The 25,236-nt window shown below is 34.6% G+C and overlaps 1 protein-coding gene and 1 pseudogene across 7 annotated transcripts in view; one reads left to right on the plus strand and one right to left on the minus strand.

Moving 5' to 3' along the window:
* LOC107195659 (putative MAGE domain-containing protein MAGEA13P) overlaps window positions 1-25,236 on the plus strand; it is a 104,743-nt gene that overhangs the window by 17,699 nt on the left and 61,808 nt on the right. For 4 of the 7 annotated variants that reach the window (XR_001516869.2, XM_025046682.1, XM_025046685.1 and 1 more), the window contains one exon: window positions 11,678-11,818. The exons of 1 other annotated variant lie outside the window; for it this stretch is intronic. The gene's annotated coding sequence lies outside the window, so the exon portion shown is untranslated. Of the gene's footprint in view, window positions 1-11,677; window positions 11,819-12,508; window positions 12,782-25,236 lie in introns of all 7 variants that reach the window. 2 more of the 7 variants (XM_025046683.1, XM_025046684.1) reach the window with 2 other exon arrangements.
* On the minus strand, window positions 10,636-10,755 carry LOC112479648 (annotated as a pseudogene).

Here is a 25,236-nt window from a genome sequence, read left to right on the forward strand (position 1 = left end):
GTGTCTGGCTTTATTGAGCATAATGTTTTTGAGATTCATCCATGTGTTACATTCTTATTTTGAAGTTGCATTTTATATGGCTATACCACACTATCTATTCACCAATTGATTGACATTTGGTTTGTTCTCTAGTTTGGGCTGTTATGAATAATGATGCCATTATCATTTTTATAGAAGTCTCTTTTTTTGGATCTGTGTCTTCATTTCTCTTGGGTAAATACCTAGGAGTGGAAACACTGGATCTTAGTATGGATGCATGTTTAATTTTTATAAGAGATTGATGAATAATTATCCAAAATCATTGTAATATTTTGCACATCTACCAGGAACATGTGATAGTTTCTGTTGTTTTTCATACTGAACGATATTTGTTATACTGTGCCTAGTCTGTTATTAATCCTTGGATAAGTTCTTCATTTATGATGTTGTATTTTCTAATCCTCGCATTTTTATTTCGAAGGGTTTTTTTTATATATATTTTCCGTCTCTTCAGTGAAATTCTTCATCTGTCCACCTTTTCATATAAATATCCTACCTATTTATCATAGACATTGTAAAGCCCCGCTTGATAAGTTCAATTATCTCCGGATCTGCTTCTATTGACTATTTCTTCTCTTGATCATAGGTTATAATTTAGTGTTTCTTAATGTTTTTCATAATTTATTGTGTGCCAGAAACTGTGTGTAAAAGAAACGCAGTAGAATCTAAAGTAAATAATATTTATCTCAGGAAAAGTCATATCCCTTCTCCTGCTGGGCCATAATGTATTGGAGGTGGGGAGTCGAGTCAATTTAATCTATATTTGACCTGAATATGGACTTTTTCTTCAACTTTAGTTAGATTTATTTCACCATTAATTTAGATTATTTCAATGGTGGGGTCAGAACTTCCCCTTCAAAGGAGATCAAAGCGTCCACAAACTCTAAAGAACTTTTTATGCTTAATACTGCAGTCACAAGCTTGCAGATCCAGGGGAAATCACAGCTTTATAGTTTGGCTGACAATGATTGGGTTACCTTAGAATTCCTTTGCTTTTTTGTCTTGCCCCTGGATTTCTGCTCCTCGGGTGATCTCTTCCTTGCTCAAAGCCTTTGGAGGGCCACTGCAATGACCTTGATGAAGAACCAGCTCTCCTGTCATATCTTCAGGCTTTTGCCTTTCATACTCAGTCTTTGCTGGGCTACCCCTGATATCTTGTTGAAAGCCCAAGGGAAAGGTTGACAGGTAGATGCAGACTTGTTCTGCCACAAGGACTCTTAAGAATTCTGTCATGTAACTCCAAGCCATATATAGCTATTAAATGTTTAGTAAAAGTTTTGTTCTTTTCTCCTATGCCCATCTAAGAGATTTTTTTCTCTTCCTTCCCACTCTGCCTGGGATGGAAATGGCATCCATTCTCTTGTCACCTAGAAAGGCTTGAAATCTATGTATTTAGTTCATTGAAAAATTCTCAGCTCTCTGATTGGTTTTTAAAATTTATGACTTTGTATATTATCTAGGTTTTCCTCATTGATAGAGTGAGAAGGACAATCTCTTTTCACTTTCTATACCCTAACTGGAACACATTACAGCTCTGGATATCTTATTCTCTACAATAAAATAAAAAAAAATAAGAAATGATTGTTAAACATTGGAAAGGAAGACATAAAGTTATCATTATTATAGGTAATAGTCTCATCTACATAGAAAATCAATGAGAATAACAAATGATTAGAGCTAGTAGGAGAGATCAATAAAATGGCATTCAAGATAGCAGCAGGAAAAGCAAAAAAATAAAAAGCTTTCTGTATGCTAACAACATTGTGTCTTCCACAAAAACCTTATATAACCATCTTTCGCCCTGTTAGAGCTAGGTGTTTCTTTCTCTCTGCACTTAGAAAATTTCTTATGCATTTCAATGACAAAATAATGTATTTTATTATGATTGCCTTATATGTATTTCTGTTCCAAAAAAGACTTTGAAAACTTGAGGACAAGAATAGTCCTATTGATACATGCATCATGAGCATTTAGCACAAATCCTAGTAAGAAGAGGAAACTTAATAAGTATTGAACAACTGAGTGAGTGAAAGACATTGAACTAAAAGATTCCTAAGGTCTCTTCCAAGTATGAAGGTAATGCTTTTATAAATCATCTTTTTAGGGGTCTAAAATAACTAATGAAATATTCACTCCCCAAATAATACCGCACATACTTAAGCCTTTTGGTGTACTGTGGTCTTTGTAATTACAGTACTTAAAGGTAATATATGGTAAATCATTAGGTTAAGTCAATGTTTCAGAGGAAGATAGAACAAATGAGTAATGCGATCAAGCTTTGTACATTGAGTGACCCTAAGAACTGACACTTCATTCGGTTGTTTGCTATTTCTTTAATGAATCACAGCAGTTTTCTTAATTAGCAAGGGCCCATCTGTTTCCAGAACAAATGGCAGTTAGTACAACAAGAGCTGAAACAATAAGACAGCTTAATTTTGGAGTGCAAATTGCAATAACAAGTGACATAATTACTAGTTTCGGTTTTCCAGATATGGTTTGGTAGGTCTTCTAGAATAGAGGTCAGTCTGGTCATCTTGTCCTCTTTTAATTCATAATATACTGATTGTTGCTATTTATTTATAGAGGAGGCAATACTATCTGTTAAAGGACAGAATTAGCTATTTAGGAAACAGCAAGCTGCTTCTTTGGGTTTATAATTTGACATATACAATAAGGCTATTATTTCTGAGGCAAATATATCATTTGTAAATTGTATTCAATATTAGGGAGAAAGAGCTATTTCAATATTTGTAGGAGAAAGCTATTTTTTATTTCTGTAAAATTTTTATTACGTTTGCTACATATTGAATATTCTATAGTTCTTACAGGTTTATAGCTCCTTTAGGTAGTTACCAAATTCAAGGATGACTCTCTTCTTTGGTTAGAACTAATTCTGATCCCTTCGAAATAAGCAATGAGACAAAACTCAGTGTCTACCACCCCTCTCCACAACTTGTAGGAAGCATAGAACTAGATAGACAATGGAAAAATAGAAAAATCACAAGGAGAGAGCCCAAACTATCTGAATAATATCTACATGCTGTTTAAAGTATAAGATAAAGGGGCAGAAGAAAAAAATATTTAACTGGTTTATATTTCTTGGTTCCTGTAATATCTATCTCATTGCTTATTTTAAAGGGACTCATGACATGACACATCCTCGGGCAGAAATAACTGGCCATAGTAACAGCCGATCATAATTTGATTGTCTGGTTTGTCTCTTTTCTACTAAACTACTAAAATAACAAACAAAAAATTGAACAAAAACATGTTTTCTTACAGAAACTACAAGAGCACTTCATGTGACATGATTGGGTTATTAATTCAACTTAAATTTTCTCAAAATCTATGAGCCATGCATTGTATCAGACCATGGCAATATAGTAGTGAAAGAAATAGAAAATATTCCTGCCCTTGGGTAGCTTACATTCTAGTGAGGAGAGACAGGCAATAAACAAAATAAATAAGCAATGCTTTAATGAGATTTCACATAATACTAAGTGTTCTGAGTTAACATTAAGTAGGGTAAGGGAAGAGAGAATGGCAGCAGCAGGGCTGTCCTGAGCGGGTGCTAATTAATGGATTAATGTATCTATCTGATGACAAGAGGGTCTTAGGCAGACTAACAAGAAAAACCAAAGATGATGTTAAATCAGGCTTAATATGTGTTTGAGAAATAACAATGTAGCACATGCAGTTAGAGTCCAGTGAATGAAGTGGAAAGTACTGGAGTATGAGATTGAAAAGGTAGGCTGGATCATGCAGTCAAAAGATCAAGTAAGATGACAACTAAAAAATGACAACTGGATTTGGCAACTCAGAATTCATTGGAGACTTTGACAAATGTGTTTTCCATGCTGTGTTACAGAGTAGTATTGGGGACAAGAGTCTGATTGTTTAGTGTTCAAGAGAGAATTAGAGCTGAAGAAGTGAAGACAAGTATAAACATATCTTCCAATAAGGTTTATTATAAAAGGAACAGAAACATGGTGTTAATTCATCATTTTTGTAAAAGGAACTGTAAAATGTGATAGATACATACTATGTATACTGTGTAGAAGTGAGAAGCAATGAACTAGGTAAACACAGCAACATAGATATATGTTAACATTGTATAGTTCAGCGGAAGAATTAAAGAAGATAATGGAATCTATACACAATGTCATTTACACGAATTAAAATACTGAAAAGAATGTTACATGTTTCAGAAGCATACATACAGGTTCAAGGACCTATAGCAATTATAGTATTGAGTTAATGAATAAGAGCTGGTGCTGTTGCTGAGGTTAATGATAGTGATTACTGCTGCAGTGGTAGTAATTCTAGTAGTAGTAATAGTAGTAGTAGTAGTAGTAGTAGTAGTAGTTGCTGCAGTGGTAGTAATTCTAGTAGTAGTAGTAGTAGTAGTCGTCGTCGTCGTCATAGAAGTAGTAGTAGTAGTAGTAAATTTACAAAAATGAAATAAATATATTCACAATTTAATACAGTTTTCAGAGAGAACAAAGATGTTCAAGAATTACCACAAATAAATAAATGAGAAAAGTCTAGATTGTCAGGATCAGGTCAGTAATGGCAGAGAGGACATAAAGAAAGATGATATTGGAGAAATCGTGAAAGTGAAGTAATCTAAAGAGGATAATTGCGAGATGAAGCTTGGGGCGGGTTTACAAAGAGATAATCATCAACTCCTCAAGGCTCCAACTTATGGTGTCTTTAGTCTTTAGTGGGCTCATAAACACATTTATTCCAATTGCCCACAGATATGTTGAATGACAGGCTCAAATATGGGTAGCCAAACTGGCCTGAGCTTTGGCTTCATACAAGTTGGCCAAAGAAGTGTATCAGTTTGAGTTATTCATCTCAGCTTGACAACTGACTATTTGATCCAAGTCGTTGAATCAAAAGGGTTTGGGTGTAATGAATTCAATTCTGAAGTAGACTAACTTTTGAGGATGAAAAGTACTAAAGTGGCCAAGAGAGAAAATGAAATAAGGTATGTTAGCCAAGTTATTTCATGACGAAGTGATGAGGATATTAGACACTGGAGGATACTATGAGACGACAATTATGGGACTCCTAAAGCAGAAACTGGCAAAAATAGCAGATAAAGTTATACACACTTTGCACCCTTAAGAGCCAGGAAAGAGCCGACTGCTAATTTTAAAAGAAAAGGCCTTGCAAGATAAAGAAAAGAAGAAAGACAGCTATTTTGAAAAATCAGTTTTGATCAGATGGATTATGTCTTACCTTTGGCATTGAGATTGTCATCAACTAACCCCGATCCTGCTAGGTCTTTTCAACACCAAGTTATATTAAACCAAACTTTCGTCATACTGTACCTACATATAGCTGACTTTTTGAAAGGAAATGCAAATCAGTCCTTGTTTAAAAAAAAAGTTAACTAATTTTTTAGACCCCATTATTTGCACTCTTTGAAATATCTGAGTATAAGGTATTTGCCAGTTAGCCCACACAGATATGCATCTGTTCCAATATACTTCATAGGCTCTGCTTCCTCTCCATATCCTTTAAATATGTCTGTGACTATGTTTCTGCTTCCATTTTTATAACTTCATACTTGGTTCCTGGGTGATAAGATCAGCATCCGTATCTAAAACCACCATGTATATACTGATGCTTCTGTAAGAACGAGCTCAATCCCAGAATTCTCTCCTGAGTTACAGACTCATATTTCCCTTACTTAATAACCATCTCTTCTTCACTTTCCCACAAGTACCACAAACTGCAAATTTAAAACTAAACTTACATAATCTGTAGAGTGAGAATGGAGGCAGAGGGTAACAGTGGTTTCCCAGCACAAACTGTAGTATTTGGGGGAAGAGGAGGTGCTGACAGAAGACAAAGTTGTACAACACCGAGTGGAGGGTTTATGCTTCACTATTAAATATATGCCATTATTTCAATTTTATAGATGAAAAAAGAGATTCATAAAGGATTAATATACCCAAGGTCTTACAGTTATTAAATAGCAATGGAATTATCATTAGGACACTGTAGAAAATAAGAAAATTAAAGCAAAGTAGATGTATTATTTAGAGGAAATGCAATTTTAGACAACAAATTCCTGAAAAAAGGAGTTCAAAAAATGACAGCCCCCATCCGTTTGTATAAGTTATAGGGTTTGTACAAAAATATCACTCATGTTTCAATCATCCTGCTTTCAAATTATATAGAATAGCTAAGACATAGGCAGGTATCATAACGACGGCATTATTATCAACCCAGAGACACATAATACAAGTTCCTTTAATATAAGTAAAAGTTATCGTGAATTAAATGATCTAAGATGGCTACATAGAGAAAGAGACATAGCATTTTCCCAGCTGGAGGTGCAGCTCTCCCGGCTCCACACGAGGCAACACAATCGTCAATGATGTTGTGTAATTAGGATTAGGATTTGATCAAGTCTTTCAAGAAGATAAAGCTGAGCATTCTCCCCCTCATCTTTTTGTTGTTTGGGGAAGGTCTCATTCCCCTCTGGCAACCTCTAATTGCTCTGAGAAGCATGAAGAAATCCTGACTCCATTCCAGCCTGCTAGCTTGATGCAGCCATGTATAAATCAATTGCATTAGGGCATTAATGCATCTTGCCCTTGAACATTCATATCCATTCACTTACCTTATAAGGGAGCTAGTACAAGACACTGTGGCACGGATTAAATCAGAGGCCACTCTCAGTCGTCTACCTCATTAGAACTAGGCTTCAGATCTGCCTGAACTTTCAGCCTCATATTGGTAAAGAAAAGAGAACAGAAAAATAAGAATATAAAACATGAAATCTGAATTAATTAGATTTCTGTAGAACTAATATGTGGCAATTTTATTCTCTATGAAAAAAATAAATGATGTTTAAAGTAGAATTTTAAGTATGTTTAATTTAATTCAACACTTATCAAATGCCTGCTACTTTCAAGAAAGTTTACACCATGGAAGATTACTTATGAGAAGGACAGTTTTGTTGTCACCAATATCTGACAGGCTAAAATAGGGATAAGGGTATTTTGGCAACTGATTAAAAAAATCCATACACCGGTGCAGCTGGAGCATTAATAGTAAAAAAAATGGGTTAGTGGGAAATGGAGCTATAGAATGCTTTGTGCTAGAGGACTTCAGTAAAATTAAATTGAACTTTTGCACTGCCTACCCACCCATTATAAGAACATTAAATGAGATACATAAGAGGTTATTTTCACTTTTAAAATTTAATGATTGAAAATAATAGGTAATTCTATGACGACTTCTTGAAAGTTAGCATAGTAAAGAGCACATTTTATAAAGGAGAAAGTCAGGATATTTATTGAACGTTTTAAACCACATATGACACTCCATATCTAAGGGTAAAAGCTACAGGATTGTTCTATTTTGCTGAAGTTTAAAAATCACTTGTAGTTTCCGTAATATCAATCTATACAAGACTCTGTCAGGTCGAAAGGGAGAGGCAATTACTTGTTTTATACTCATAAGCTACAGCTCAGCCAGCTGTCACTCTATCAACATACTGATGTGAAAAGAGACATTGGGAAGACAGCTGCAAAGATATAGAACACACACAAGACACTGTGGGCTACTAGGATGGGACAGGGAACTATGGAAAGAAATTACTGAATTATATTGGCTTCAGAGGCAATTCATTCAACTAGGTAATATACTCAAATAATGAAAGAAAAAAAAAAAGGATAAGTAAAAATTTAACTTCAGATTGTTTGAGGTTGTTATTAGCACAGGTGAATTCTCTTTGTTTTGGTAACCCTGAGAAGTTCTTCTTCAAATAAACAAGTCATATTACACCATAAACATCAGAACCCTGTCCTTGACATTTAGTCTATTGCCAGATTCAGGGGTAAGCATGTGTTTACCATCCACATGCTGGGAGAACCCTTTGGCATTTGTGACCTCTGATACAATCTCTATGTGCTGAGGGTGAAGGTGGGTTTGGTCAGGTCTTTAGTTTTCTTAACTGACACTGAGTTCATTGTTTTCTGGTCCAAATGACAGTAATTTTAATCACAGTCATAGCATTGAAAATCCCAGTTGGTTTATGTTTCTAGCTGTGCCAGGGGCAGGACCTGCACATAATATGACTAAATCGACAAAATATAAGGAAGGCAGGAAATAGATCAAATGTGAATTACCAAGCATCGTTTGGTTATGGATAGAAAAATGCTGGTATTTTCTCCATTGGTTTTAACATCTATCTTTAAATTTCACTTTTTAAGAATCTTTATGATACATATTTTTACTTAGATCGTATCTGCTAAATAATCTATAGTGGAAACCTAGGTTTGAAGCAAATAAGATAGATATATTTATATAAATAAAAGAGAACAATGACTTCTATTTCCAGCAAAATGGCATACTAGATATCCAGAAAATCCTCCAGCTAAACACAAATCCAAACGAAAAGCCACCAAGAAATACTGGATAAAATGAAATAACATTATTTTAAATGAATATCTGAACTCACAATAAAATTAGGGAAATGCCCAGGGAATAAAATGAAGCAAGAGAGCAGAAATCCACAGCAATAAGTTGTTTTAGGAATTTTCTTAATAAGGAAGTGGCTTGTATTTCAAAGGTCATAAGATTACAAGAGACCTTGAACTCATACAAAGTGAGAATTTATATTTGAAACAGTTTTTAAAATTTCTTTGTTAACCTACAAGTTTGTTGGTAGAATATATTTTATTGTCCAAATATGGGTGGGCATATTTTTTCTTATAACTTCTAATGTAATTGAAGTGATATTTGAGATCATGGTTTGTATGACAGCCAGTCTTTGAAATTTGTTGAGGCTTTCTTGTGGTATGGCCTAGTTCAACATTTTACATTCCATGTGTACTTGAGAAAATGTGGATTTTCTAATTGTTGGAAAACTATCATCTATTATCTATTATCTATCTGTCTGTCTAATTATATATATATATGTGTGTGTGTGTGTGTGTGTGTGTGTGTGTGTATTTTATATATATATAAAATCTGTCATCTTCAATTGACCTAACTACACATATACACACATGGTTTTAGTCATGGGATACCACCCTCTGCATCGTCGGTTTTCCTAAAGCCTGAACACACCTATATTAATAGTCTATTTATTAACTTATTTTCAAATCACTCATTTTTAGCATGCCATCAATGTCTTGCAGGGTGCTGAAAGAATTAAAAAAAAAAACTGTTAAACAGTAAGTGCCGCAATCCACAGATGTTTACCCAAAAATCTAGAATGACAGAAAACTCTGTTAAGGAAGTCTTTTCTGACTTCAGCCAGTGTTAATGAGACTGCCAAAATTTCTATAATCATGAACTTTGCAGAGCTGAAGTAGTCAAATTCTCCATTGTGGCCAATTTCTAAAATTAAAATAAGTGGGCTGACCAGCTAAACATGTGCTATATTGGTTTAAATGGGGTTATCTTGGAGGAGCCAGAGGAATTGGAGAACCCAGAAACTCAGGGCCTCTCCAATGCACCTCCTGCACTACCTCTACTAAATGAAAATAAGTGATACTGGGTATGCTGAAATGCAGCATGGAAGCCAACTTTACATTCTAAGGAAGATTAGAGATGTCTCCCAACCCAACACCCTAGCCTAATGGTTTTCTTATCCAAGAGAAAAAGCTTTGTGTCCAGGAGAAAAAAAGAAACCCCAAGGGGTTAGCATATCCCTGATTTTCCATTTGCTCACTCAGGGATTCAAATGGCATGACCCAATGGGGCTTTAGGCATTAGTTGCTATCAGATAGAATTCTCCAGAATGAATTGTCAGGCAGTCAATTTAAATTTTACTTGATCTATAATTCCAGAAAGAAAGCAAATCTGGTAGTTACTTGTGGTTGTTCAGCTTCTCAATCAATTCTAAATCCCCAAGGCCAGCACCAAGAAGTAATGGCCATCTCAGCAGAAATAACAACCCTGCCCCAGCCATGGAGAAACCGTTACAAATTTGTCAGTGGAATTGAGGGACACTTTAAAGGAAAATCATCTGAATAGGCAGAAGCAGAAGTGGCCAGAATGGCCATATAAGGCATCATTGTTCTTCCAGGAGATGCTCATCAGAGTCACTCATCCAATCACTGAACTTTCCCTCCCTGTCTGGCATAATACAGTCACTCTTTAGAACAGGAAATTATGAATGTTGTGTCTTTCCATGCTCTTAAAAAAAAACTTTCCATAAGTATTTACTGATGATTATGACAAAAGCACTTGTACATGAATTTACTACTGAATATATGCATAGGATTATGGTTTTATTTTAAAGCACTTTCAGAATTTTCTTCACATGAAAATTTCAGACATAAAAAAAAAAAAAAACTATGAAAAGTATAATATAATGAACACCGGTGTTCTCATGACCAAGGTAAAGAACGAAGCATTACAACAACAACAAAAAAAGTCAAACTCATAATATAACAGGTAGTAGAATGGTGGTTAGCAGAGTCTCTGGTCCAGCGAAAGAAGAGACATTGATCAAATGGTACAAACTTTCAGGTATAAGGTGAATAAGTTGTGGAAACCAAATTTACAGCATGGTAACTGTAGTTAGTCATAATGTATTTTTTTATTATTTATTATTATTTATGACTACAGCACCTAGTCTTCCTAGGTGGTCTCCCATCTAAGTACTAATCAGGCCCGACCCTGCTTAGCTTCTGAGATCAGACGAGATCGGGCACGTTCAGGGTGGCATAGACCATGGACCGTGGCTCCACTGGGGCGTGAACCTAGGACCTTTTGTGTGTAAAGCAGACGTGCTAACCACTACACTATGGAACCACGTCCATAATGTAATTTTTTTTTACTTGAAATTTGCTGAGAGCAGATCTCGTGTTCTTAACATACACTCACAAAAGTAGTAATAATGGGTTAATTAGATTGTATTAATGATTTCAAAATGTATAACATATATCAAAATAGCAAATTGTATACCCCAAATAGATGTAACTTTTATTTGTCAAAAATAAATTAGAATAAAGAATAAACCTCCTTGAAATTACACTCCTTGCCTCTTTCACCCTGCTACTTTCTCAGTGCTGTCCATTGTCCTGAATTTGATATTTATCACTCACATACATGTCTTAATTAGTTTACTAATATGTAAGGTTCCTAAAAAATACATATACATATACACTTACATAACACGTAAGATGTAACCTCATGCAATTTGTTTTTCACTATACAACATGTTTTTAAGATGTATACATGTTGATACTGCTCTAATTCATTTACTTCCACTGATAAAAATGTTCTATTATATGAATATAACTCCTATATTATTATAATTATTTGCTTTCTCATTAGACTATAAGACTCACGAGAGTATGGTGTGTCTCATTTATATTCCTCACTAAATCCCATATTCCTAGTACAGGTCCCAGTAAATACTAGGCACTCCATAAACATTTGTTAACGGAAAGATTGCTTTTGTAAATGTTGACTCTGCTCCTTTAGCTCATCTTCCCTAGAGGCGTAGCTATGAGTAGCTATGTGACTGAGTTCTAGCCAATGGAATGTGAGCCAAAATGAGTTGTGCCACTTTAAGGCTTGCATTGTAAGAACAGAAAACAAAACGAACCAAGAACACCCACTTTATCCATTCCTCTCTGTTCTTTTGCTCTTCTAGGTGGATAGAATGGAGATGACAACTAGGGAAACCCTGAAAGCCAGAAACTCAATATGGCAGAACCTCCATTAGCCAGAGATTCCAAAAGACTCTGTGGAGGAAGGCAGCCCCCTGAGCTCTTCACCTGTCCTCTACTTTTATGTGAGTAAGAGATACACTTGGGTTGTGTTTGAGCCATTATACATGCAGATCATGTTAGCCATCAGCCTATTCTAAGTAAAAATTTCTGTATAATTCACCTCTGAGCTATGATTGAGCTGCATCTTAGAGTTTCTTATATATAACATTTTCATTATTGCTGTTTTCTAAGATTGTAACATTTTAGTTGTGATATTCTCTCTGAATCAAGTTGTTTAGTAGAAGACTTAAAAGTTTCACTGCATTTAAATTTTCCAGAGGGGGTAAATATATGCTTTTTTAGTTTTGTAATCAATAAGTATTATCATTCAGATGTAACGATCAGAAAATGTTGTCTGCCCTGCTTCTAACGATTTGGAATATATTAATTTTTCTTTATGGTCAGTGTCATGAATGTTTTATGTGTATTAAAATAGGATGTAGGGTTTCCGTTTTTAGGTTATAATGTTCAACATACATCAGTTAGCTCTGCTTTACATTATGTAATTCAGTCTTTTATCCTTCTTATGGAAGATAGTTTTTTCCAAAGATGACCACAACAATAACTCCCATTCCCCATGCTTTTCTGCAATGAGACTTGCCCCTCTCCCATCAAAAGTAGGAGCCTGCTTATTCACTCCCTTGAATCTTGACAAATCCCTTGACTGTTTCGACCAACAAAATAATGCAGAAGTGGCACTGTGCCATTTCCAGGCATGTCACATACTGTGGCTGGCAGCTTCTACCTCCTGCTTCTTGGAAGCCAGACAGCAGTAGGGAGTGTGACTAACCTGAGAATGATGCGCTGTGATGAAACCCTAGACCACATGGAGAGACTGACAGCTCCCAGCTTTTCCAACGACCCCAACCCAGGAACCAGACATTCGAGTGAAGAAGCCTACAGTTGATCCCACTCATGGCATTTGATGGCACCCTGGTGAGAACCACTCACCTGAGCTCACTCAACACTAAGAACTGTCAGAAATAGTAAGTTATTTTTTCACCTCTAAGTAATGAGGTATTTTGTCATGCAGCAAAAGATACGTATTTTTGTTTGTTTACACGATATTTCAAGGACAAAAGAAGTAAATTAAAGGATATCTCTATGATCTTTCTATTTATTGCATGCCCTGCTTTAAATAGTCACTCCATAGAAGTGCCAAGGACCTTTTCACTCCAAATTTGGTACAAATGTCAAGACTGATGATACCACACATGTACCAAAAGCATTTGAAATGATTTATCATTCATATAATAAGGCTTTCTAGAGAGAGCTGGTGGCTCCCAAGAAGATATGCAAATAGGGCAGGAAAAGGAGACTAGCTTGAGGTTTTTATCATGGATAGGGGGTGAGTTCAAGTGGGAGTTCTCCCTTGTGTGGGCCAGGGCTTGCATGGTTGGAATTTCCCACTAGCAGCAAAAGACAAAAAGACTTGTCACTTTGCAAAAGGCAAAGGAAGAGTAGTGGGACTTGAACACCACCAGCGGTTAAACAACAACAATGGAGTCAGACTCTTTATTATACCTGTGATATTACACTATACATTTTAATGCTAGTTATCTGGAATATAAAGTTTATAACCTAAAATGTACATCGTTAATAGTTCATTTCCTCATTATGAAGTACCTTTCATTGTGTTAACTTTTTTTTCTGATATCGATATCATAACCTATTTTTTATTTTTATTTGTATTCAGTCAAAATTTATATAGAATGAAATGCACAGATCTTAAGTATAGACGTGATGTTATTTTAATAAATATATGTCCATATAACCACTACTACATAGAGCATTTCTATTACCTCAGAATATTTCCTTTTACCCCTTCCAGTCATGTCAATCACTGTTCTCATTTTGCTGCCCACGGATTACTTTTAACTGTTCTTAAATAGCATATAAATGGAATCTTACAATCTGTACCCTTTTATGTCTGTATTCTTTCTCACAGCATGATTTTTTAAACATTTTGTTAAGAAGTATTTCAAACGTATTAAAAAGTTGCAAGAGTTTGAATGTAAAAACCTCAGCTTGTCTACCATTAACCTTTTACTATACTGGCTTTCCCACATGTCTATTTATCACTATATCTTAGATTTTGATACATAATCAAAATCAATTGCATACATTACCATAATATTTCCTAAACACTTCAGCATGCATATCTTAATAGTTTAAAATGTCTTCATAGTTTTTTTTCTTGAGTGGTAAATTTTACATATAATAAAATGCATACATATTAGGAATACTATTTGTTGAATTTTAATGACTACATACATCTGTGTAGCCTATGCTTTCAAGGTACAGAATATTAGCATCATTCCACAAAGCTTTCTCATGCCTGTTTTTAGTTAAGCCTCATATTACTTTAAATTTCTGAATACTCCTTTAGCTATATTCAACAAAATTTTGATAAACTTTGTTTTAGAATAGCTTTAGATTTTACAGAATCATACAGCAAATTTTTGATAGGTTATATTTTATTATCATTTATTTAAAAATATTTTCTAGTTTACTTTTGATTATGAAAGGCTTTGTGTGCTATGCTTCGTGGATACAGATATTTTTTTCTTCTACTTCAGTATTTTACAAACTGATGGTTCACATCCCATTAGCAGATCATAAAATTAGTGGCCTGAAATAAGCCACTATTTAAAAGAATAAATAATATGTACTAAATAGCAGAATGCAAACATTTAAGAAAGTTAACTGTTGTTTTGTTACATTTTTGTTTTGTGTGTGTGTGTGTGTGTGTGTAGGTTCATGTGTGTACATGCGTGTGTGCATACACTGGCTTTTGATAAACAAAGTATGTCTTCCTATGAAGTTGCAGTGAAAAAGACTGAAAAATCCTGCTATAGAAAATCAGATTTCGTGTAGGAGAATGACATGATTACATTTACATTTTAGAAATACAACTCTGGCAGCAGTATGTTGGATTGATTATAAGTGGGCAAAAGTACATGCGAGGAGAACAGTTAGAAACTTATTACAATAGTCCAGACAACAGATGGTTAGAGCCCAACTAAAGCATTAGCTTAAGGTTTAGACAGAAAAGGAGAGATGTACCAGATAAAGGGACTTAGTAATTGATTGAAATTGGAGTTTAGTTAAAAGTCTAGGATGACTCACATATTCCTTGGATGGTTGCATAATGCCATTATTCAGATTAGAAAATAACAAAAAAGGAGCACATTTGCAAGGAAAAACATATGTATTAGGTTTTAGCTATACTTGGTGCAAAATTTCTGTCTTTGTTAGTTTTGGCCGCTATAACCAAAATATCATAGACTAGGTGGCTTATAAACAAGAGAAGTTTATTTATCACAGTTTTGGAGGCTGGAAAATTCAAAATAAAGGTCACAGCAGATTTGGTGTCTAGTAAGGGCCAACTTCCTGGTTCATAGATGGCCCTCTTCTTGCTGTGTTCTCACATGGTAGAAGTGATGAGGAAGCTCTCTGGGGTCACTTTTATAAGGGCACTAATTCCATTCATGAGGGCCCCACCCTCATGACCTCATCAACTCCCAAAGGCCCCACCTCCAAATACCATCACATTGGGATTTGGTTTCAACACATGAACTTTTGGGAACACAAACATTCAGTTTATGGCAGTTACTAAAAGATATCCATTTAGGGATAGATACATAGACATTTGCCTATATAATGCTAAGAGAGATATCTAGGCCAGAAATAGAGATTTGCAAGTGATCAAGCCATAATTTATTAAACCTTATGAGTAGCTGTCATTATCCAAAGAGTGAATATTATAAGAGTAGAGATCCTAGGATAGAACACCTTGGAATATCACTATTTAAGATGTATTAAATAGAAGAGAGATCAAAATAAAGGACTCAGATTGAACTATGATAAAAGCAAAGGAGTGAGTTCCGGAAGCTAAGAATATTTCACATAAGAGAAGAGTTGCTGAAGTGCCAAATGCTACAAAGAAATCAAATAAAAAAGAATTGAATTTAGCAACTAGGAATCAGTGACTTTGGCAAAAGCAGTTTCATTCAATTTTGACAAAATCATGATGTTGAAAGCTCTGGTATTCTGGCAAATGTTTAACCAGCTCTCTAAAAAACAGTGTGGTGTACATACATAGATATATTTTTAATAAATTTTAATGATATTAAGGATTGTGCAGCATGCAATTTAGAAATACTAATGAAATATACAATACTCTTTCTTGTACCTTATTGTCAATTCTGTATAGTCAAATTATTCTCACAGAGTGCATTTGTTGATTTTTGCCAAACTTCTGTATTCAGGTAACAATTGATGGATTAATGTAGTTCTAACGTGAGTAAAATTTTTGCTAAATTGAATGATAGATTTTGAATGTTGGAAGAATAGTCCCTCATTTATTTCTGCTATTCACAACATAATGGCTACAGGCATGGAACACTTTTATGTTAAATCTTCATTAACACTTTATCACTTTACTAAATCTAGAAAAGCACCAGAACAATACACCAAGCTCAGGTTTGTAGCATTTGCTGATTTCCATGGTGTAAATACCCCCCTATGTCTGATTTCAAGCTACCTACATGACATCACTGATTAGGGAGCCTGAAAGAGATACACAGCAGTGCCCCATTGTATATTATTTCCATCGTACAGATATAATAACCTCAAGAACACAGATAATATTTAAATGTAGTAAAGGAATGAGGAAGTGACGAGTTTTGAGTATTATCTTTTTAAACTATGGTTTATTTGATTGTAGATGTATACAACTTATTTTTTAATAATGGCTGAAAAATCTCTGAAAATTTAACAGTTAGCCCTTGCACACCTGTAGTACAAGTCAGCTCCAGCAAGCCACTGGTTGGAAGAAAAGGATAGTCCTAGACATGAATCTCATGACTGGTCTACCATTGGATATAGCAGTGTGATTTTGGTCAAGTGATTTTATTCTTTGAAATCTCTACTTACTCATCTCAAATTAAGGATCCAAACATTTATTTTGTGTGTTATTAGGATCACTAAAGATAATAAATATAACTTATATATATTAGGCCTTCAATTTATAGAAATCATTTTTATTCTTTTCATTACTACTCTTTAAGGACTGGTGATCAAGTCCCATGGGACTTTTCGTCGTCATCGTTGTCGGTATTTTTTAACTATTCCATATGATCTCTTGTGACTTGGAAGAGCCCAGTTGATTTGGAGGCCATCCTTTTTTTAACTGAATTTCCAACAAAGTTTCTAATACTTTAAGAGTCTTTTCAAAATTAACTGTAAATTTCCATGCTGCATGACTAGTTAGTCATTTCCTCCTTTGAATTCCTAAGAGAAGAGTAGATAAGGAGGGATGATGTAATTTCAGGAAGATCCTAGAATGCCATCTTATTAGGTGATGATTGATGTGAAGTAATATACCCACCAATTATTCACATAGGCCTGGGGCATGGAGAAAGGGAGGAGATTCAACTATTCTAAGTCTCTAAACAAAAGCAAGCCTGTTCTCTAAAATAATTATCTTTCCCCTTCTCAGTTCTTTTCATTCTTTCCCACAGATGTGATATCCTTGACATCATCCAGAAATGGTTATATATATTGAGAATTTGAATGTCAGATGAATGGCCTTGAATACTGCTTTTGAGCTTCCTGCTTCATTTAATCTATTTATAAGTTCTATTTTGCAAAGGAAAAATCTATTACCTACTGAAGTCATATTAATAACTACTTATCTGTGTGTTTGCATGACATTATGACTAATAGTTTAAGACTGCTTCATTCCCTTTAGTATTTATGATATTAAAATAAAGCAGATAGCAACCTAGATTACTTAGCAAATAAAAAAGAAATATTTGTTTCTAAAGTCCAAGTTTTTAATTTAATATAAAAAATGGTTATATTTTACCCTTTAAAATTATTTTTGTTGAAATAATTTCGTGAACAAAAAAATTGTGTCCATATCTCTGCTACATATCATTTTTATTTTCAACACACAATTTAAAGTTAATGTGCTTAATGGAAATAAAAGATGAACACAAATGCTTTATACAGAAATTATTTTATATTGTTAAAAAAAACTTTAAATCTATAAAAATAATGAGTTTCCAAATAAGCTCATGCATTATGATGATATTTTAGCTAGGTTTAAAGACCACATTCATGTAAGAAAAATAATATGTGAATGGAAATATCGACAAAATATGACTATACTAAGAGAAATGGCTGCCCAATTGAAGGACTTATACAATACATTATTGAGGCTACTATTCAAATATATATTTTTACTCTCTCCTTCTAACCTATGGAAGGATTGCACTTCATGCCCTCCATGTGCTTGGGTGAATCCATGTGGCTAGTTTGGAACAATGAATCATGAGAAGTGCCATGCCGTTTCTGGTCTTAGGCATTTAAACACCAATATGAGACCTTTTAGATATCTCTCTCCTTTTTCTCCTTTCTCTCCTCTCTCTCTCTCTTTTCCTCCCTCCCTCCCTTCCTCCTTCTCTCTCTTCCCCTCCCAATCAATCAACCAATCATGCCTACATAATAAAACCACAATAAAGAGCCCCAATAAAATCCTGTCACTAAAGCTTTTGTGAGCTTCCCTGGTTAACGATACTCTGTACTGAGAGGGTGATCCGTCCTAATTCCACAGGGAGAAGGCTGTAGAAGCTGCACATTTGGGATACTCCCAGACCTGGTTCTATGCATCTCTTTTGTTTGGTTCTGATTTGTATCCATTTTGCTATAATAAAACTATAGTATTAAGTGTAGCGCTTTCCTGAATTCTGTGAGTTGTTCTAGTGAATTACTGAAACCGAGGAGGTAGTGTGAACCCTCCAATTTTTAGCTAGTTGGTCAGAAGTGTGAATGGCCCTGGAACCCCCAAGTGTATGGCTGATGTCTAAAGTGAGGGAAGTCTTATGGAGGACTGTACCCTTGACTTGTGAAGTTCAGCCTAACTCTGGGTAGTTAGCATCAAAAGTCATTACACTGAGTGACTAAACTGAGTAGAAATTTCCTGTTCATCCACAAGAGGGCTCTAGTATGTGGAAGAAATAAAGCTTTGTTGTTTGACATGACTGGGATGCTAGAGTTCTATACTACTTTGCATATCTCACCTTACATTTATGATGCATAAACATCTGACAGAAAACCTATGGACAGACCAATACAGTTATCTTCACTCATATAATGACAAACTCATGATTGCAGAGGACTTAGAGATCGTCTGTGTATCCCATACTCATTGCTTGAAACAGCTTTGTCACACTTCTGCCAAGTGGCTATCCAACCTCTTTTTTTTTTTTAATTAAAATTATTGGGGTGACATTGGTTAACAAAATTATATCAATTTCAAGTGTACAATTCAATAATATGTCAAATGTATATTACATTGTATGTTCACCACCTAAAGTTAAATTTCCTTTATCACCATATATTTGACCCCATCTCCCCTTATCAAACCTCTTCTGAAAAACCTAAATTGCTCCGAAGTTCCCTTGAGGCACCTCATTCTATCAATGGAAAGTCTCTAATACCAGAACATTCCATCTTTATGGCAAGCGAGATCTTCTGCTCTGAGACTTTGCCATACATCTCTGTTCTGTCCTTGTGGACCATGTAAAGTAAATCTAATTCCTTAACAGTTCACAAATATGATGGCAATAGAGGTAGCTGCACCAATGTCTTTTTTTTCATGCAAAATTTTATGTTGATAATTCTCATGTGACATTGTTCAAGGTCTCTTTACCACCTACTTATCCTTTTTTGAACACAGTCTAGCTTAACTATGCCCATCCTGGAATGCAATACCTAGAACTGAACGTAGTCAGACCACAGAGAAGTGGAGGGTCCCGCATGACAGATTTTTTGTTGGCCGTATCATAGAGTTCACATATTTTCTGTGTATGGCTAGTTAAAATCTCAACATTTTTCAACTGTACTGCTTTTAAACCATGTTTAAAAAATGATTCCTTTATCTAGTCTTTTGACACATGACAAACATAAGAGAAACAGCAAAAACTTAAAGTCTGAGAGATGTAGTTTCAAACTACTACTCTTACATTAACTCTGACTTGGATATTACCCCACTGCCCTGAACTTTAGTTTTCATTTATGTTAAATAAGTTTGAGAATTTCTACCTTACAAGGGTGTTTTGAACATGCACATAGTATAACTAATACTGTGCCAGAAAAAAATCGGTATGTAATAAATGATAATTAAAAACAGTAAAATCAATTAAACATACCAAATCAGAAGCATGGAAATGAAGAAGCAGCCTGAAATATGAAAACTATAAAGGTTAACTTGTTTGTTGGGTTTTTGTTTCAAAATTTGTCCCAATATTTCAGAAAACCAAATCAAAGGGAGACAAACCTATGAACAACAACAACGACAAAAACTTGCATAGCCCTCATTATCGCAAAGCTGAAATTTCATCAATTTCTAAGGAAAGCCAACTTTTCTTTTCATAAAACCATATTCTAAAATAAATCTTGCATTTGAGGCTTTATTCAGAGGCCATCAAGAGACAGAGGGGCCATTTTCTTTATAACAAACATCGTGTCATAATAAACAACACAAAGCAAGCACTTAGTATATGTATTATGGCTAAGTAGTATGTTAAATACATTTGATATGCGTTATCACATATACTAGTTGCAGAAACCCCAGAGGAGGCATTATTAGTGTCCGTGTTTTACTGAAGAGAAAGAGGATGCTTGGAGAGGAAAGGAAGGGGTGTAGGGTCACACAGAACGGGATTCCATCCTCAGTCCATCTGACTCAGCTCCCCATCTTTTCATTTCTTTGCTCTACGGCCCATCTGATGGTTATTAAATCTAAAGCCATGGGAGCAGAGCTTCTTTTCCATTGACTTATTCTTTCTTGTCAATTTCTAACTATAGAGCACACAAAAGTTGTTTTTGCCAGCCTTGTTCCAATATTGACTGTTTTCAGCAGAATCAGAACCACTTTAGCCACTTTTTCTCTGTCTCTTTCTCTATTACTTCTTCCACATGCTGGAAATTTTCCAAATGCCCATTCTAGGTTCTCTCTGCTTTTATTCTTATGTCCTATCCCCAGGCTTTAACCATTATATTTAAGCTTATTTTCCTTGATTTTGTGGGATAGCCCTCCTTTTCAATTAGGCTCCCATTTTTCATATCCTACTGCCTGTTCTGTGTTCCATATGGGTTACTTACAGGCCCAGCAAACCAGTATGTCCAGAGCGTGTATAAACTTTAACTCAGCTTTCTGCCAGTACTACTCCTCTTTCTGCATTCTGTATTTCAATGATTGGCCATTACTGAAAATTCTTTCATTATGTCTCACTGGGATATTTAAAAGCTTCTTAAACCATGCTAACTCTGTTTATATTTCCTTCTTTAAAATCTTCAAAGACTCCCAATTGCTAACATGATAAAATTAAAATTTCTTAGCCGGGTACTTAAGACTCAAAAATTTCATCCTAAACCATCCTTCCAATCTTATGTTCTATTTGTGTCCTTCGTGCACTCAGTGTTCCAGCCCAACTGATTTAGTTATTATTCTCCATTAACCTCCTATATATTCCCCTCTCTGCATTTGCTAATATTGGAATAAATAACTGAGGTTCTTCTCTTGTTCAACTCTGTATATCCAAAATCTTACCACTCTCCCAGGCTCAACTCAAATCCTAAGCACTATTTTGTATTCATGCTGACAACAGCCACAGATGTAGGTTAAGAGGTATTCTTGCAGCTGCCCTGGCCCAAGGCGACCCCTAGTGGTTAGACAAGCGCAGATCATTCCCTGGTGAAGGTAATAGCTTCAAACCAATGAAACACAAAATGAAATCTGAGGATTATTTTTCTGTTTATGTAGTAGGAACAAAATATAAAGTCACGTAAGGCAACATATTGATTGATACCTTACATTAAGGTCACAGTTTCTAAGGGATGCAAATAAATTGTGAACTACTTGGCATATAAATACTCCTATAAAATAAATAAATTTGACAAAATACTCCTATAGCCATGAGAATTATTTTCCTAGATAGAGCAGCCTTAAAAAATATTTAAAAACACATTTCTGCAGTAGTAATTTTTACCAACTTCCTTAACTAAATAAATTGTGAACTACTTGGCATATAAATACTCCTATAAAATAAATAAATTTGACAAAATACTCCTATAGCCATGAGAATTATTTTCCTAGATAGAGCAGCCTTAAAAAATATTTAAAAACACATTACACATTTCTTAATTTTTACCAACTTCCTTAACTATATAAGCTCTCCCTTTTATATTCTCTCTTAATCCTGTGCATCTCCTGCATGAGAGTCAAGGAATTATAATTAAACTGAATAAGTAATTTGCACATATTTTTCTGTCTGACTCACTCTAGTCTATAAGCTCCATGAGGGCTGGGGTTTGTCTGACCTGTTCACTTACTGTAGTGCCTGGTACATAGCAGGAACTTACATATTTGTGGAATGAATGACCATCCTCCCCAACCCCATAAGTGTAGGAACTCACATTTGTTAAATGAACCAATTCCCCTTGCAAAAGTTTCACTCACATTTCTCAGTATTAGAAAGAAAATTCATGTTTGTTTTCTGTGTTCTGATCTGGTACTATCTTGCTATGCAACTCTCCTTCTTTACCTGGGCCTCCATTTTCTGAGCTGGGCCATCTAAGAAGACTTCCAGCAATTATATCTCCTACTGTAGAAGTAAATATGATTTACATAAAATCTCACATCTCCTAGTCCTTCACTTTTCTTTAGATAGGCAGCTCAGATTTTCATGAGTGATACTGGCGACTTTTGAGCAAATGTTTTCACTTAAGTGTAAGCTAATTGTCTACAACATGCCTTTCTAATAATGAAAACACTAGCTGAAATAGAGTGCAATGTCATTGAAATGCTAAATCATTTATTTGAAAAATGACTGTTTTGAGGTCTGCAGAATATAATTAAATCAATCTAAATTTGCAGTACTCATTTTCCATTAGCCTACTTTGTTTTGTTTTCATTCACATAAAAAATTAGGAGAATTCTTCAATGACTCCTCATTGTCTACAGATTAAAGTATGGGCTTCTTATTTTGGTATTAAGATGTACAATTTGTGCAATGGCTTGAATAATTAATTACCTTGAAAGGATCATACTGGCACCTGCAAGCATTGGCCCCAAGGTGATAATAAGATATAGCTACTATTTACTGAGAGCTAAGATTAGGAAGTTTAAACTATTTTGAATTCTCACAGTGATCCTGAGATAGGTATTATTTATACCCTTTTCACAGATTAGAAAACAGACTCATAGATGAAGAGAAATATAGAAAAGATCACAGGAAGTGTCTGAACTAGAATTCAGCCCCAGCTGTGTATGACTCCAAAGCTTGTATTCCTTTCATTGAAGTATGCTGCTCCAAAATTACATCATTTAATGAAAATCAGAGTCCATATTCGATTAGCTCTGGGGTATATTTCATCTACTGTAGCCAACATGTATTAGCAGACACCCATGTCTTAGTTCACATACACAAAGCTATATGGGAAGGAATCTTCCAGTAGATTTCAAAACTTAGTTTGCTGTCACCATTGTTTCTTCTTCCTAGTTGGCTGGTGTTAATTTTGCCTATGATAAAAAAAAAAAAAAGATGTAGTAGTTTCCACTTCACTTCATACCATAATATGTTTCATTCGAATCCTATTCTATCAAATTCATCTTCACATTTATAATGCCACTTACTGTCTCATCTCTCTAGCTCAGAATTTGCTTTAATGCAGCACACTGTAGTGCTGTATTCTCAAGGATGGTTTTTAGAATATGGAACACTCAATTAAAATGCATTAGATTGCTTTTACACACACACATACACTTTATAAAAAAGTGGGTTTAATAACATCCATGGTAAATTCAATCATGGTGATTTCGTTGACCTGTCATCACAAGAAACACAATGAGATTTCACTTAAAGAATCCTTCTTATATTTTGGACCACATCGATGAGGTAAAAGCAAAAAAAAAGATGGGTGAAGGTCACAGAATATTTGTAATAATTTACATTTCTAATTGTAAAGGACATCCATGCTCACTGTAGATAATTTAGAAAATATACATAAATATTTACACATGTACATGCACATACACAAATACCACATATGTATGTCTATATGAAAAAAAAGAAAACAACCCATATATACTGATCTTTTAATATTTTGGTGGATTTCATTCAAATTATCTTTCCCACATATTACATGCATGCACATACATTCAGGGCATACACACTCGTGTATTCATGAACCATGGCCCTACTATTATTGGCTGTGGAATACCAATCAAATCATGTAAGTTCAATAAGCCTTGGAGTTCTCATTTTTCAAATGGGGAAAATAATTTCCCCTACCTCATAGGGATGTTGTGAGATTTAAACAAGTAAATGTCGAGAATTCGGCATAGTCCCTAGCATGTAGTAAGTGCTCAATAAATGTCAGTTATAGTTACCATTACTGTTATTATTGTAATTGCCCTACTTGTACAATACCCTAATAGCTTTCTTAGTGTAGGTATCTTTTTTTTTAGGACTCAAAAATACTCTCATAGATACATCATGATTTATTTTTCCTGTACCTTCTTTGAAGTAACTTAGATAGTTTCTAATTTTTTATACCTGACACTGTGATGAGTATCTTTTTACAATTTTTTTCTGCTACTTCTCTATTTACTTAGAATAAATTCTTGAAGGTATAATTATTATATCTTAGATGGTTACAAATCTTGGTTACTGTTTGAGTTTACTTTATTTTCCTCTCATCTGACTTGTCGCTATCATTCTGGAAAGTTTTCTTCTACAATGAAACTCGTCTTCGTAGTGATCAACTTGTTCTCTTAGAATGTCTTTTAATATCTGAAAATCTGAAAATAATGATAGGATGGCAAATAACTAGCTCTCCCTTATGTTATTCTCCCTGCCATTCTATTAATTATTGCTGAATATCGTCCCCACTCCTTTATTAAGTACATGATTCTCCATATATGTCAAAAGCATTAGTAACTTATTAAATGCATTTACACCCATGATTTAGTCTAAAAGATATGTACACTTGGGATAAATAATGAATATTTTAACAGAAATGAACCCTCATGTTAGCCGTGATTTCCTGATCTTAGCCCAATATTGTAGAAGGATGATGTTTTTTGTTCTGTGGGGTTTTTTTTTGGAAAAGAGATATATCAAACTTCTGGTCAATATGGCTCAAAGAGTTTATGCATTCACACACATATTTCAATCATATGGCGATGACAGATTAAAACAAAACAAACCAAAAAATAGGCATGTCTAGTCTCAAAAATATGATACATATCTGAGGACCAGAAACAGAATAGAATCACAAAGAATTGAATAGGCAGACACAGAACATTCTCCAAGCAAATTTTAAAAGATTAAAATTATACCAAGTATCTTTTCTGACCATAATGGTA

Source organism: Pteropus alecto, unplaced genomic scaffold (assembly GCF_000325575.1).
Source record: "Pteropus alecto unplaced genomic scaffold, ASM32557v1 scaffold184, whole genome shotgun sequence".
Classification (NCBI taxonomy): Eukaryota; Metazoa; Chordata; class Mammalia; order Chiroptera; family Pteropodidae; genus Pteropus; species Pteropus alecto.